The following is a 17,370-nucleotide window of genomic DNA, read 5'->3' as shown; positions in this document are numbered from 1 at the left end:
ATCTAGGCCGGTATGGCCTTTTATGACCAACAGAATGCCCCCCGGCACTCTTTAACTCACAGGTAAACCTTATACCTACTTGTACCTCCACAGGCACAAAACATAATCTAAGGCATGATCTAATCCACCGAACCTCCTATGCCCCTTCAACGTGAATCCTAAGCAGTTAAAGCTAATTCCCTCCCAGAGCCAGCCCAACTTACTTTCCATGTGAGGGCTACCTTGGCCTAGGCACTCAACCTCACACTTCATATGTTGGATTCCCTCCCCCACTGAGAGGTGTCGAACACTCAATACACTAACCACTTTAGTGCACTGAGCCTACAATACGTAAGACAACACTGAGTACTGACAGTGTGCCATAGAATATCAAAAATTCACACCTTCTCGTTGGTGAACTCCCACCGAGATCATGCCTTTTACTCTTGTCTACCTTTCCTGAGTATTGACCATTCAACACTCTAAAGTAGTATAATATTTATAAATCTCATTTCCATAAAAACATTGTTATTAAACAATTAGAAAACATATTTGCACTATAATCAAAGTAGTACCCCATAACCCCTTATAAAGCACATTTAATCTTTTAAAACATGTAATGCATGATAACTAGTAATATTTATTCAAAAATAGCTAAAACAAAGTAATAAAAAATATAAATTCCCCTGTTACCTCAACCCTTTGGTACCAAAAGGGTTCCCCTTGTACAAAATAGGGCTCGGCTTGTTCCTTACTTCTCAATAAGTTTCACCAATAATTTTCTACAACATATAAGTGATCCACATCACTTATCATGACAAATAGCATTAATGAAGACTATAACTCACACCACACAACTTAGGTCAATGAGTCATAATCCACCCTAATAGTCCATATATTAAACCAACCATTCACATAGTATCACTTAACCACCAAAACCATTTATTAGCCATCACTAGGCTAATTTTCAATTTATATAATTTTTTAATCAATTAAAAACCTTTACTTAGTGCCACCAACTTTCACCATTAGCCCTTATAATGAAAACCAAACCTTAATTTAAATCTTATTGGGCTCAAATAGCAAAATTATAACTAAATCAATAGGCTTAAACCATTGAGGAGCAAAAACCCAATTTCTCAAGGTTTATTTTGTGCCCAAAACACCTCTTTTCATCCAATTATTCACTCAAAACATTAGATCACTATATAGAAACTCAAAACATGCTCCCTAGAATCCAAAGAAACAAAAGCTTACAAGAATAAAGCCTTTGGGATCAAAATCCAAAAATTTTCTCTTCCAAAAATTGAAGAAAATCAAGAGAAAGAGAAGAGGATTGAAGTAGGGAGTTTACCTATCGTGTAGCCGAGCTCGCAAAGGTTGCAAAGACTCCTAGATCCAAGCCTAACTCCCTCCCTTTCTCTTCTCTTCTTCCTCTCTCCCTCTCATACACTTTCCTTTCCTTTTCAATTCAATTTCTGCGTTTCTGCATCAGTCTTAGTCTTTAAATTGCTAGTCAAAAAGTTTGGGGAAAATTACAAGAAAGGGCCCAACATTTTTTATTATTGCACAAAAGCCCGGGTCAACTTTGGTAATTTTTCTCATAGTTAAAAATCAAATAAAATCAAGCTTTTGCTTAGTAAAATTCAAACTCTGAGCCTCGATCAAATTATTTTAAATTTTAATTTAATTATAGATATTTTATTTTATTTTTTATAAATCTGAGTCTTAAAATTTCGGGATGTTACAGAGCCCCTTAATGGACAAGGTTTTAGGGTGGGTTTTGAATTTCATTTTTAAAATATCGAGGCATGCCAAGTTATTCTAAACTATTCAAATTTAGATTTTCCATATTAGAATTTAAATCAAGCAAATTTTGTTCTCTTATAATTCATCATAAAGTCCTTTCAATTTCAGGATCAAATGAAACTTGTTCTCTAAGATGCCCATGGATCATGTACTAGAAGAGAAATAAAAAGTCACTAATAACTCAAGAAAATGAAAGCACAAAGAAAATGAAAAAGAAATACTCAAAAAAAAAACCTAAAACTAATCCAAAATAGAATTTTCTTGGGACTCAAGAAAGAAAAGAAGACTCAAAATTGAAAATGAAAAAAGAAAGTATTTAAAAAAAGGTAAACACAAAGAAAAACACAATTCACAATTAAGAAAAACATCATAAAGTCCTTTTAATTTCGGGATCAAATGAGACTTGTTCCCTAAGATGCCCACGTGTCATGCACTAGAAGAGAAAAAAAAGAGTAACCAATATCTCAAGAAAATGAAAGCACAAAGAAAAAGAAAAAGAAATACTCAAAAGAAAGAAAAAAAATCTGAAACTAATCCAAAATAGAATTTGCTTGGGACTCAAGTAAGAAAAAAAGACTCAAAGTTGAAAATGAAAAAAGAAGTATTTAAAAAAAACTAAACACAAAGAAAAACACAATTCCCAACTACAAAAAACACCATTAACAACCAGACAAAGTCTAGGAACAAAATTAATGCAAATGTTGTTTAGAAATGGTCATAAAGCTTCAAGGCTAGAAAATGTGTCTTGTTTTTGCATCAAGCAGCTTTTTGCCCTCCACAAAGTCATCCACTCATCCAATCAACCTAAAAGCTTACAAAACACAAGACAGATACATAGCAACAAGTTAAAAATCACAAAATTTAGGGAAAATAAAATAACACAATAATATTTCAACCTAACAAACTTGAGAATTTTTGTACTATAAAGCAATTTTGGATGAATTTTGGAAATTCATCTAGAAAGTTGAAGAAATAGAAAAAATCAATTTTAAGCTCTTTTAAAAATCCAAGCCAACAAAACACATGAAAATTCACAAAAAAAACAAAAAAAGACATAAAAACAAAAATGAAATAAAAATACTAATTAAGCCTAAACAAACCAAGCCTTGCCTCCTTAGCAATGATGCCAAATCTTGAGAGTGTATGTTGCTTACACTCTAAAATAGCCAAGTTAACACTAATATAATATTAGTAGCAACCTAGGTCATTCTTCACTAAAGAGGCTAATTAAGGTTAATTAAGGCCAAACTAATGAGCTAAACTAACCAAGAGTTGATTGATTTTAGCTAACTAAACTAAGTGGATAAATTTAATTAAAAACCTAATTAACTAGTGAAATGGAAATGGGAGTATTTTAACCCTTTCTAAATTAGAATCCTAAGAGTTGTGGGATGCTAGATTCCTTGTCTACTCTTTTTAATTAGGCTTAAGTTAATTTCCACTCTCTTGATCAAATTAAACCCCTTACACAATTTTGTATAAGTGTGCCTTCCTAACTAATTTAATTAACCAAGTTGTTGCACAATTTTATAGAAGTTCCTAATCAATTTCTTAGTTAAGTGCAAAGTGATCAAAATTCTCCTTAGGTTCCCCTTATGTGCAGCTTGGCCTATGGTAAGTTTAATGTATAATTTTACACACAAGACATTTTATCAAATACCAACCAAACATATTTATGTATAGCCAATATAAGACACATTTAACACATATAAAATATATATTTATATAAATTATAATGTATTGGAGAACATTTTCAGCAACTACACAAAGGGAAATCAAGTGGAAAAAAAAAATACTAAACTAATAAGTTAAATATCAATTTTGGTCAATAAAAACAAGATATAATAATGTTCATAATTTTAAGAACAAGATTAAATCATCTTAGGTTTAATGGAGAGTGGCTATAACCTTTAACCTTCCTTAAGACACTTCAAGACTCCTCTAGCATCCTTCCCTTCGAGCACTCTTTGTAGGTTTAGCCTCTAGTCATCTTAGAACCTATTTGAGCACAATCCTTCTGCCATGGTTGAACCATACTTATGAAGACCTTGAGGATTTTGAAGCCAAACCAAGAAAATAAAGCTTAGGGTTTGAAGAGTGATGTGGAAGAAGGAGAATGGTGGAGTCAGATTAGGATTTTGGTTGGATCATGAGATATGGAGGAGAGAAGGTGAGATAGAGATGAAGAACAATGGAGAGAGAATGGAGAAGGATGGAGGTTGAAAAATGAGAGTGACACTACTATAAAAAAGGAAATATAACATGATTATTTTCTTTACTATTTAATAATTACGAACCATTGAGTAATCTGGCACTAAATATTGTTAGACCCTTTATTCAATGGTTTCTAACTATTAAATATTATCAATTTATTCAACAGTTTTTAGTCCAAAATTGTTGAATAAATTTTTGTAATTTGGAAAGGAGAAATTACAAGATATAATATTCAATGGTTCTGGATTAAAAACCGTTGAATAATTTGGCATTATTCAATAATTTTTTACTTATAACTGTTGAATACATATAATTATTTAGCAATTTTATGACACAATTGTTGAATAGTTTTTATTGTATTATTAGTCATCATTTTTCTCATAACCATTGAATATTATGATCTAATTTTTTGAAATAGGCAGGCTGCATTTCTAACAACCCCCTGCATTGTATATCACAAAACGATATTCCAGTACCCAAAAACAAATTCCAGCCAATAATAGTCATATATATATATTAATGTACAATGAATTCCTGTAAAAAACTTATATACAACTTGAAGTGCTTAAATTAAACTAATTAACGACTCAAACAAGAAGCTTTAAATCCTAAAATTTGCCTAAGTTTCCTTATTATCACTGTTGCTGGTTGTTAAAACTAAACTATGCTTTAAAAATACCGTGTGCTAACTCTTCAAGGACTTTTTCCATTTAAGCATGAGTATACGTGTCATAGTATACGTCCTCATAGTACTGTATCTAACAAAAACAACAAATTAAAATCATGTTTTTTTAATAAAACTAATATAATATTAATGAATAGAAAGAGAATATATATTACATCATTCAGAAGAATTCTAACTGGAGCATGTTAGATGATATCATTTATGAATTTCATGACAACGTACTCATAATCCCTGACTTTGTCTACTTACTATGGGTACTACAATCATATAATGGATAAAAAACTAAATAGTTAATTAATAATATGACATGACCTATGGTGATGTTGCTAACATAATTAATGATAAATACATATACCTTGACAACTGTCCATGATGTTGCTGTATCAAACTAATTACTGCCCTTTACTAGTTATCGAACTTGATCAACATCAATGTGGTACATGACAATGGCCCTAACGTGAAATAGAAAACTTGACATGAGAAATATTCATACAAAAAGAACAAATTACATACATATATATAAAAAATTAATCAACTCACTGATTAATCATTTCCACAATATGCTATCTGTTAGAGGGATGGCCACTATGAAGAAGGTCAAGGTACCATACCCTCCCTCAAGTTGGATTGATCACAAGTAACATCCAATATCTCTTATGACAAAAATTACAATTAGAAAGTGTCATATAAATAATTAAATTTTGAATAAATTAAAGTTAAGCATTGTAAAGTAACCTACCCTTCACAATAAGGCACTATGAATATTGTGTTCTAGTCGACACCATATTGCTAGAAGTATTTTGAAAGCTTCTGAGATATTTCCAGCCCTTACCTTGGACTCATTATATCATGGCTATAAGGAGAGACCATATAAGAACTGACAAATATAATCTTCCATGCTATGTCTCCTCCAGCAAGCATAGCAGTGTAGAGGTTTCTTAAATGTCAAAATAAATAGAACAATAAATGATTAAAGTGTGTGTGTATACATATATAGCTAAATGTTTAATGAAAGGTTTTAGAAACATACCTCATATATAAGTTACATAAGGTAGTGGTAGCCTCTGCATGATTGAATAAATCATTCAACATCTCATTATTGATTTGGTTAAAATACTATGGATCAGCATACATATTCGCTGGGAAAGGGAGCAGCACTCCTTCTTGTATCTTGGTATAGGTCTTAAGTAATTGGTAATTTTTGTTAGGTGTGACTTGATACTTAAAGGCTTAAGGCTGAGAGACTTTAGGCAGATGTCCTTAAGGAAGAGCTATTGTCTTTTGGAAAATGTGATAAACTATTTGGATTTGTCAGAACTTTTCTTATCATTTCCCCTTTTTTTCTTAATAGTGAATGCTTTTATACCCTCTGGTGCTCTCTTTCTCATTAGTTCATCAATAGATTAATTTTTCTAATATATAAGATAGTCAAATATCAATTATAAAAAATGCAAAAGAAGTTAATTTTCAATTATGAGTTTAACAAATATACCTTTGGAGATGGTGTTGAAAAAATGAAGGAGATGAATCGACCATGCAACAAAGCTAAGCGATGCATCTACTACTGTTCTTGCATCTGGAGTGGGGTAGGGTAGATTATAATTAGGATCCTCAGCTATCTTCAAAGAGACTTTCACTATCCCTTCAGAGATCTGTTCATTATGAAGTATCACTTGTCCAGCAATGTTGTACATGCACCCCAGTGCAACCATATGTCCATCTTTTGCCAAACAATCAACGTCGGCTTCACCTTAGACAAATTAAAATGAATGAAAGAATGAATGCTAAAAATAAAATTAAGGTAGTTTGATTCAAGTTTAGGGTGGAAAGATCTAACTTTAGTGCTAAATAAATAGGTAAAAAATGAGCTAAGGTAACTTTATTATTTACCATGATAAAATGGACAAAAATTCAGATAAAAATGGTCTAAAAATTGAATTAAATAAAGCTAAAGGTAATAGGAAATTAAGAAAGTGAGTGGATTTAAAGTATGGTACAATATGTGCAAGCCTATGCAAGGCTCATATTTTCACCCCAAAACTCAAGTGTTTTGCCTCTTTACTCATCTAGTATTCCAATCTAATAGTCCTCATATGCTAAATCTAATGTGTGTAACCCTACACAAATAAATGTGACACATATGATTAAAACTCAAAGCATATCCTAAATATGTGGCACAAAGTAAATTAAATAATAAAAATTAATTATGACATCAAAAAGGGGCAAAGGGGGTGCCAAATTGTCTAAACATTGTAAGCCACACATGCACAACAATAACATAACCTAAGTCCAAGAAAACAAGTCAACTTAAAACTTTGACTCTCTAAAATAGTCAACTTGTGAAATTAATTATTCTCAATCTAAGATGAATTTGAAAAATATAATTAGACCATTGTTCTTCTAAACTAAAAATGCATCATTACTAATTTTCTCAAATATTTTCTCAAAAGTATAATTTTATGACCAAAATGCCCTTAATGCATAGAATCTTATACTTAAGCGATTTTTCAAAATCAATGCAATAAGTATGTAATTTGTATAAATATAACATGATTTTTAGTCAATAATAACAAGACAAAGTGTGTAGTAAATGTAACTTATCATGTTCCTTTCTCTATAAACTTTGAATGTACATTCTCTTCTTATCTTAATCTCCTCACATGTTTAAACGAGGTTTCTTTATGTAATTTATTTTCTTAGAGATGTTCTCTCATTAGCTTGGGATGACATAGGCTAGGTGAGCCATATTGTATTATATTTAATTATGTTTTTGATGTAGATCATTATGTGTATAATTATGTGTGAGATGCAACTACATCTTATTTTACACAATGGCTAAATTAATCAATTAAACCCTATAATTAAAGTCTTAAGTCATAATGCTGTCAATTAATAAATACTTGTTAAAACTTAGATTTTTCAAATTTAGGTTCCAATAAAGTGGATACATCTAAATATGACTTGAAAATATGATTCATGTAATCTATGAATACTACAAGTGCATTAGTCACACCAAATGGCATGACAAGGAATTGGTAATGCCCATAGCACGTACGAAAGGCTGTCTTGGGTACATCCTTTTCAGACATCCTCAACTAATAATACCTTAACCTCAAGTCAATCTTGGAAAAGACTAAGGCTCTAACTAAGTGATCTAACAGATCATCGATCCTAGGTAAAGGATACTTATTTTTTACTATTACCTTATTGAATTGCCAATAATTAATGCACAATGGCAAACTACCATCTTTTTTCTCACAAATAACACCAGCAAAACCTAAGACGATACGCTTTGTCTGACGAACCCCTTATTGAGCAAATCTTCAATTTGCTTCTTCAACTCATTCAATTCTGAAGGTGACATTCGATATGTAGCTTTAAAATTTGCTCAGTTTTAGGAACCAAAACTACTAAAATTTTAACATCTCTATCTGGAGGTAATCTAAACATCTCTTCTGAAAATACCTCAGGAAATTTACTTACCATCTAATCTTCTCAATACCCCCATCATACATACTAATGGTTGCACACAACACCCCTGTCTTATCAACTGTTTGGCTTGCACAACTGACAGGAATTTGGCCTACTTAATAGAACCAGTCCATACCATCAACACTAGCAAAGACACTAACTTCCTAGCATAATCAAACATAGTATTATTACCTGCTAGCCAATCCATGCCAACTATGACATCAATTGCCTTCATAGGAATGCAAATCAGATCGATCACAGATACTCAATCCTCAAACATAATTTTTACTTTCTAACATGCTCTACTAGTAATACTCGAGGACCCTAAAGGTGTAGTTATAACATCTTAAATTTCTGATCTTGTATTAATGACTGATTAAGAATGAATTAGTGATTTAATGTGGAATAGGATTCTAAGTAGTGAAGTGTTATTTTGACCCATTAAGATGTATAAGAATAGATACGAGTGGAAGAGCAAAATCTCAAAGCAGATATGTGAGCATAGTAAGGATTTTTCCTTATTGTGCTATGCATCGCAGTAGGAGATAGATGTGCCGTAGTGCATGGAGCATAAATTAAATTAATAAGGATGTGTCTAGCTCGTGAAATAGAAAGAGAAATGTAGAAGGAGAGCTTAAATGTTGAGAAGAGCAAGGGCTATGCTAGGGCAAGCTAAATCAGGTGAAAGGATGGTGTCTTCAACTTATTACTTATTGGGTAAGTCACATATCACCTTAACCTCTAAATTTACCCTATTTTCTCTTAATTTTAACCAGTGAGAAAGTGAATGCATGACTTTTAAAGAGTTGATTGCTTACCTTATAGTAATAAAAAGGTTCTTTAGAACTAAACTAGTGCTTTGTGATTGGTTAGAGTCAAAACGATAAAGCTTTAGAGCTGTAGGCAAGAATTGCCTTAATCTAGAGAGAGAGTAGTAAGAGAAAATTGCTAGAAAATGTTAAAGCTTGGAGTGATGGGTAATTAGTGGTAATATGTGTAATCGAGTGTGAAACGGGGAATTGATAGTGATTAACTGTTTGAATGTGACAATTGGCACTTTTGGTCAATAGAGGAATTGACTCTGAATGCCAATTCTGTGTAGATTTTAGTGTGTGATGCACGAATTACAAGAAGGGAGCTCATCTAGGGTTGAAGTTACATAGGTAACCCTTTCTATCGAACAGAAGGGTTGAGGTAATCATATAGTTTATTGTATTTATTAACTATTATAACTTTGTAGAAGTAAATACAAATGATAAAGTTGTGGCTTTGAAGAGTTTTATACATAATTTGATATTGCAAATGATTTTTGACATGAAAATTAATTTATGAAAGGCTTTTGATTTTGATTAATATGTATATAACATGTACAAGTGTTTGTGATGTGGAAATGTAAAGAAAAAGTAATGAAAATTGTGAAAGAGCATGATCATAAGGAGTGGGAGTTCACCCAAGATATGTAAGGATTTATGAGTGTGGAGATATGAGTAAAATTCATATAGTCATGCTGGCACCATGGGACATCTAATGTAGCATTATACGGGCTAATACCATGGGTAATCCAATATAGTGCATTATGGGACTGTTACCATAAGACATCCAGCAGTCTGGAAACTCCCTAGTACCTAATAAGGTGCAGTTAGGAGTCAATGACACCTCTATCATAAGTATGTAAGGAGGGAAAATCATAGTCCATAGGTAGGTTAGATTACCTTTGGCCGAGTGTTTCTACCATCGATAGTGTGCTTAGGTCAACAACTAGTTGATTTAGGAGAGCCTATGGTTTCATATCAGGGAATGTTGGAGGTTTGATGGCTAGATGATCATGCTAGTGTGTATTTGTGTAAAATTACTTTTGAAAAGATGAATCATTTCATACTTTGATATATATACATGTGTGTGTGTTTGTGTGATATTACTTTATTTTGTTACTTTGGTATAGTTATTTGTCAAAATAAGTATTTAATGAACTATATTAGTTACTGAGATTTTTATCTCACCTATGGTTATTTATATTTTTTAGATTCTAGTGCTAGTGGTTTAAAGGGAAAAGACGTTGGCTGAGTTGACACTAAGCCTTTGTATGGTTTTGGTATAATGAATTTAGTTTGTTATTAGTCTTGCAAATGTATAAGTTGCTAGAGGATTTATACATGAGCATAAAGATATGATTATGATATGTTTTATTATTTTGAGCTCCCTAGCCCTTATATATGTGTGAATGATAAAATGACTAAATAGGCTAGTGGATAGATGTAATTATGTGTGAATATGAGATGGGTGGAGATTATATGTAGTGATTTGACCATATATGAGATTTAAGAAATGAAAATGTGAATTTAGCCCAATGGGTGAAATGGGCATTTTATAAGCTAAATTTGTGTATGTGTATGGTCAATTAGGTGTGTATTATCCCTTTAGACTTGGTCAAGGTTGTTGCTCACCGCAAGTGTACGGATCGTAGCAAGTAATATAATGAAAGTAAAGTATCGTTCCCTCGAGGATTTGTTCAAAAACAATGATCAAGCAAGAGACTAAGTAAATTTGATCAAGTTAAGCTACATAAAGTTAGGTGAAATGGTTTTGCAAATGAAACTAACACGAGAAAATTAAAAAAGTGAGTGATTTACAAACTTCCAACACAAATTGAGACCTAGGATTAATTGTCCCCCTTGCATTTCATAACACTAAAATTACCTCCTCTCATAAATGCTTTTAATGAAAATAAGTGCTAACCTAGGGTTTTAAAAATACTTGGACAAGCTCTCTCAAGTCATGAACAAGTGTTTAGTTAAATTAATTGTCCAATCTCTTGTTACAATTAATAAAACTCAATTTTAAACACCAACCCTAATGTGGCTATGCAAGGCTAGCAAGTATATCTCTATCTTACTAGCAAAACCATCCATTCAACATGCAAATATCAAGTTCTTACACAATTTTACCCAAGTTCTACACTCAACCTAGCCCTCTCAAGCATCAATTAAGTGAACCCAACATCTAAATGGTGGCCAATCAAGTAGAAGCATTAAGGAAAGAGTAAAATAAACACATATATATCATTAATCACAAAAAGAGAGGAGAAATATGGTGTTAATCCATACAAGGGTTCCAAATAATCCTAGAACAAAGGGTTTAGCTACTATAATCATCCACAAGCTATAAATATACAAAATAAGTCGACCCATTTAGATTACAAGAGAGGAAAGGGAAGAGGAATAGAAAAACCAAAGAAAATGAGCTCCAAATGTCTTCAAAGCTTCAATCTCTTGATCCCAACTCTTCCAATGCCCAAACCCTAGCACAACCAAGCTCCAAAAGTGTCTAAAAGTCTGAAGGATCCGTTTTGGGTCGAGCTCTCAGCTTATATGTATCCTAACCAACTAATTTTTGATAAATGAAATGCAGCGTTTTTCTGACAGCGGTGAAAGTCGCAAACGAAAGTCACGACTTTGGGACGACTTTGACAGTTTTGCACTGTTTTTACAGCTAACGAAAATCATTGAATTAGCTCTTGATTTCTTCATCCAAACACCTTCCAAAAATAACCACAAAGCTCCAGAAATGCTTTTAATCAAAATAACATGAAATTAGGCTAAAAATATCAAATTAAAGCCAAGAACACAAGCCCAAAACAAAATGCACATCCTAATTTGGGCAATAAAAACATATACAATTGAACTAAAACGGATTAGAATCTAAGAAAAAAGTGATGAAATAACATGAACTTCTAGAGGTTAACACACCCCCAAACTTAGATTTTTACTCGTCCTCGAGTAAAACAAGTAATAAAACAACTAGATTGACTAATTATTCATCTACTAAGCATGCATGAAAATATCCTCACTAGTTGCTCCAAATATATGTTAAAGAGGATAGCAGTGAAATATAAAGGAATGCCCAATTCACAAATTAAGATCATGCTTTCCAACAATTTAGAAATGTGTGTGTGTGAGACCAGAAACGATTTTCCTGCAAATATCAAGTCAAAATGTAACAACTTAATATGCATAGAACAAGCTCAATATCAAGACTTCATATGCCTAAACTCTTCTTCTCTCTCCACTAAAAGATACTTCACATAATTCAAAATCAATGGGACTTTGTAAGCTTGTAGCGTGGCCAAAGGTTTTAGGCTTATTGAAATGAAAGGATAAATGGAATTCAAAGAACTTGAGATAAATGACAATGAGAAGCCAACCATTCCATTCTTGCTAGCCAAATACTTTCCCCCAAACTTATCCCAAATACCATTCCTTGTACTCCAAATTTATTGATATTGAAACTCTCTCTTTTTTTTTCATTGCAAATTTTTTTATGTATATTTCTATATATTTTTTTACTTTTTTTTTTAGGAGCACAATTAGTAGAGTTCCAAACTTCATTTCCATTCCTCACACCCAAATTTACAATAACAACACCTTCTTGAACAACTAAAACAAACTTCCCTACTAGCACAAATTTTTTTTATCACTTATCTCAAGAGTAAGGTAGTTCATGGTTTTTCAAATTATAGAGGCTAGGGTCTAATGAAGGTTTCAAAAAGAAAATACATAAGATTTTCAATTCCAGGCTCAAAAGGGGTTCAAGTGGAAATGATGCAATAGGTGGGCTTGAAAGGCTCAAACGCAATTGAAAGAATGCCCAAATCATATTTTAATATCATGCAAAGTGATTAAAATGCCTCAAGAGATTCCAAGATAGGTTCTAGAGTTTCTTAATTGAGAGAAAAAATGCATATAAACTTGCCACATAATTTCCTAATAGAGGCATTCAAATCATTGTCTAGTTCAAAAGTGCAAAAGAAAATTTCACAAAATTATTAGAAAGCAAGCCTTAACCCTGCAAATCAAGCATGCCAAAATATTTATCACAACTTCCTATAAAACATACAGTTTAAGCAACGTTCTATCATTGGATCACACATTCTATTCAACAAATAATTTCTCAATCTAGCTCAAATTTTAAAAGAGAGGAACAATAAATAGCTAAGTTTCAAAATTGAAGTTCATGTCAAATCAACCAAAATAATACCCTCACCCCCAAACTTAAATTGAACAGTGTCCGCACTGTCAAAAGGGTAAAATGAGGGCTCTCTCTCATGCAACTTAACAACCAAAAAGAAGGTGCATGAGAGGCACAAAAATCTAGAAACCTGTAACAGTATAATTGAGATATATCCACAGGCAATCCAAAAATACAACTAACTACACCAGCATGTACACAAGTTATCATAGAGTAATTAGTTGCAAGAGATTAGTCAAGGTATCACATATTAGCTACAAAAAGATCAAAGTTAGCCCTGCACAAAAGATATCAGAAGATTATGGCTAACCATATTTACCCAAAAAGAACTAATCAACAGCTAAATAGAATTAAAAACAGAAATAAAAGGCAGTAAAGTAAGGAAGGGTGAAGCTAGTCAGCATGAGTGTCCGAGTCTTGGCCAACATCAGTATTGGCCGCCTCTTCTTCCTCGGAAAGTCCATTTGAAATCTCTGGTGCAAGAATAGCTCAATGTGGTGGAGCCTGAAGTCAATCCGATCCAGCTGGCGCTGGAGGCCCTCATGCATGTTCTGGATGAGTGCTATGAGGTTGCTCAGTGTAGGCTCAACATGAGGTGCATCAATATGCCTCCTACCATCCGCAGCTTGATTTGGTACCCCTCTTGGTCCCTCAGCACATCGAATTTCTCTATAATTGAACTTGGGCAAAGGAGGGAGCATGAGATCCTTCGGATAAGTGGGAACCTTCTTCTCTAAGCATACTTGAGTAATCAAGTGTGGGAACCCAAATGGCTGCTTGCGATATCTGCTTCTAGGCAACTTTCGCATATACTCAAACATGATTTTTGGAAAGTCAACAGGTTGCCTCATCATCAAGGTATATAACAGGGCAGCTTGATCAACAGTCACATCACTCATATGGGTCACTGGGATCACATTAGATGCCAAGAAGTGCCACCAAATACGAGTTGTCCTGTTCAGATTACAGCATAGAATACTCTTGGGATTGCCATGGGTGTCATGTTGCCAAATATTTTTTTCAGGAAGGCATAGCACTCGGACTACATCATCAAATGGCAATTGAGTTCTATCATTCTTGTAGACAGTATATTGGCACTCTTCTATGGGAGAAAGGTTGTACACCTTTCGAAATGTGTCCTCAGTGATTTCTACCCATTTGCCCCGTACCTTACATCGCAAGGTATCCTTGCAAGCAATGTAGGCATAGAAAGCTTCCACAAGTGGCTGAGAGGCATGGCTCTGTTCACGGATGAGGCTAGTGGCATGATACACATCATGCAAATCATTGTAGAATTGCTCAGACCATCTCAAAGGGAAAGGTCTTTCTTGAACTATTTTTCTCTCCTTCAAATTTTGCTCAAAATAGTCTTAAATCGCAGTAGTGGCAAATCGGGTTTTATCCCATCCCGATCCCTTAGAACTTCACCAACCTCAATGACCTTGGCTTTTTTAGAAAGAGGGACACTTTTCTTACCCATGGCCTGCAAGAAAGCACTCAATGAAATACCAATGAGCAACAGCCAGTATAAGGAAGAACAAAGGTTCAAACTTAAAGCAAACATGATTAAATGAAGCTAGCACAAAATGGCACTTTACATGACATGTTTAAACAAGGTCTAGCTTCCACATAACAGATTTGAACTAAGGATTTAAAACATGAAAGCAAAGCTAAGTCCAGAATCAAGAAGCATGATAGTGAGTGTTGAGCACAAGTCACAATAATAAGCTCAAGTTTCATAATGAGAGCATTCAACCAAAGAAATATAGCTCATTCATGCTTACCAAATTCAACATGTACAAGTATGCCAACAATATCCATTCTTATCCCCAAGGACAAATATACAGTGACAAAATCAAGGTGTCATTTAAACCAACATATTTTCCCAATCAAACAATACAATCAGCAATTTGCATAATCGTTGAAATTAAAAATTAATCCCACAGCAACTTTCTAGATCCCATTGTCAAAACCTCAAGATACCTAGAGGCAAGAAAACAAATATTTTAGCAAAATGTGTTACCAAAGAGAGCATCAACAAAATTTTCATATATACAAGTCCTTAATTCTCAAATGGCCAGCCAGAACATCAGAATTTTGAAAATAAACTGCAAGCAATGGGCAATAAAAAAAAAGGCAGCAATAGCAAAGGGATTAGGCTTAAACCAATGAAAACCAGAGAATATAAACCCAATTTAGAGCACCCTATTTTGTTCAAATCAAGAAAGTTCAACCATTGATGAGCAAAATCCTATAATAGCTGATTGCTTAGCCTTAAGGACAGACAGCACATTACAAATGAGAGTTTAATTCATAGTAGAGAATTGTCACAGTCAGCATTAGGAACTCATCACAAATATATCCAATATGCATGCACAATATTAGTCAGTGCCTTTCTTTGCAATCATTCGAAACTAGCTAAGATATGAAACTTTCATCCATATTGTAAGCAAACTAAATATTTTCAATGAATTATTATGGCACAAATTTTAGTAGACAACCAGTGATCATGCTACTGAACCAAAGTAAAAATAGCAGCTCATACTCAAAACTTCACACCTCATATTGAAACCAAAATTAGCAGCCAAATCAAAAAAAAAATTCAGAGCTTAATGCAAAATTTCTAAGCTCACGCAACCACATGAACGCACAGAATTTGGCAAGAAAGTGTACCTCAGAGCCCAGAGAAATAACAAATTCATGATAGTTAGTTAAGAACATGACAAGTCAGTTCTACAACAAGGAATAGGTGAGCAATTTCAAATCCAGCAGAAGCATAAATCAAAGCAATACTCAGAAATGAAATGAGTTTTTTTTACAGCAAAATGCGCATTACAGCAGCTGGGCAATGATGAAATTCAAGGTTCTTGAATCTTGAAACAGCTCGATGGAGAAAGGAGATGACTGAGACTAAACCAACTTCAAATAAAATGCTACTCTGAGCAAATGATGAAATGAAAAGCGACAGAGAAGGAGATAGCTGGAGCTCATCATTTTTAGCAAAAGTAAGGGGAGATGATGATAAGAACGAAGAGATAAGGGAGAAGGACGATGAGGATCACCTGTAGCTAAATGGCTTGAGATTTCAATTTGTGGATCTAGTGATGGCACTGTGGAGATGAGTTATGGAGGCATCATAGATCAGATACTAACAGCGTGATAGTAAAAGCTTAAGCGAATGGTTAATGATAAATGCTTCTAAGCGTCTGGACGAAAACGGTTGACAGCAATGACCCGGGAAGAGCTAAGATTGAAGCTCATTAAGGGGAGAGAGAGCACTTGTAGCTCCACCACTTGAGAATGAAGCTGAGGATCTCGGTGCAGAGACAACGGCAACGACTATGGAGTTATAGTGAACAGTGAAGGCGAGCTACAGTAGTGAAATCTTGGGCGAATGGCGAAGAGGAAGTGGAAGACGCAGACGGTGGTATAGAGAACGAAGCTGGAAGATAGAAACGAGACGCCGGAGCTTCTGCTAGTGGAGGAGCAGGAGAACAATGGTGATTTGAATCACAGTACAGAGGGCGGTAGAGGGAGATGAGAGACAGTTTCGGGCGAGTGAGCAACATTAAGGAAAGCTGAGGGTTTTTTTTGTTTTGTTTTGTTTTTTTTATTCTTTTCAAATATTGAACCCAATTTTTTTTTTAGAACCAGCTACAGACGCTGGAATGGAAAAGAGAGGGAGAATATGTTTTTTTTAAAGAGAGCTGCAGAACTGGAAGGATAAGAAGAAGAAGGAATTTTTTTTATCTATATAAATATATATATATATATATATTAATATTATTTTTAAAATACTATAAAACATAACACAAAAGGGAAAGAAAAGAAAAGGACAGAAAAGAAAATATATATATATATATATTAATATTATTAATATTATAAAAAAAATCAATTTTTTTTTCAAAACAGGTCTAGAGGAGATGAAAGTCGTGACTTTGGATTTAAGACTGAAATGAAAGTCACGACTTTGACCTTCTCTGGAATCTCAAAGTCGTGAGCTCAAAGTCATGACTTGTGTCAGAACTTTCTTGACAGCAAAATTCTGCAGCACTCTGTTTTCAAAAAATCTGATTTATTCACCCCTTAAAACCTCTTCCAAGCACTCAACTCACTCCAAAATCAATCTCTAACCATCATTCATCAACCATACACAATTTCCTTCAATTTAAATGCAATCAACCCCC

This window comes from Prosopis cineraria, unplaced genomic scaffold (genome assembly GCF_029017545.1).
Source record: "Prosopis cineraria cultivar Desert tree isolate PC_DT_omini unplaced genomic scaffold, ASM2901754v1 PC3, whole genome shotgun sequence".
Classification (NCBI taxonomy): Eukaryota; Viridiplantae; Streptophyta; class Magnoliopsida; order Fabales; family Fabaceae; genus Prosopis; species Prosopis cineraria.
The sequence above is the reverse complement of the archived record's forward strand: the minus strand, read 5'-3'. Positions refer to the sequence as shown.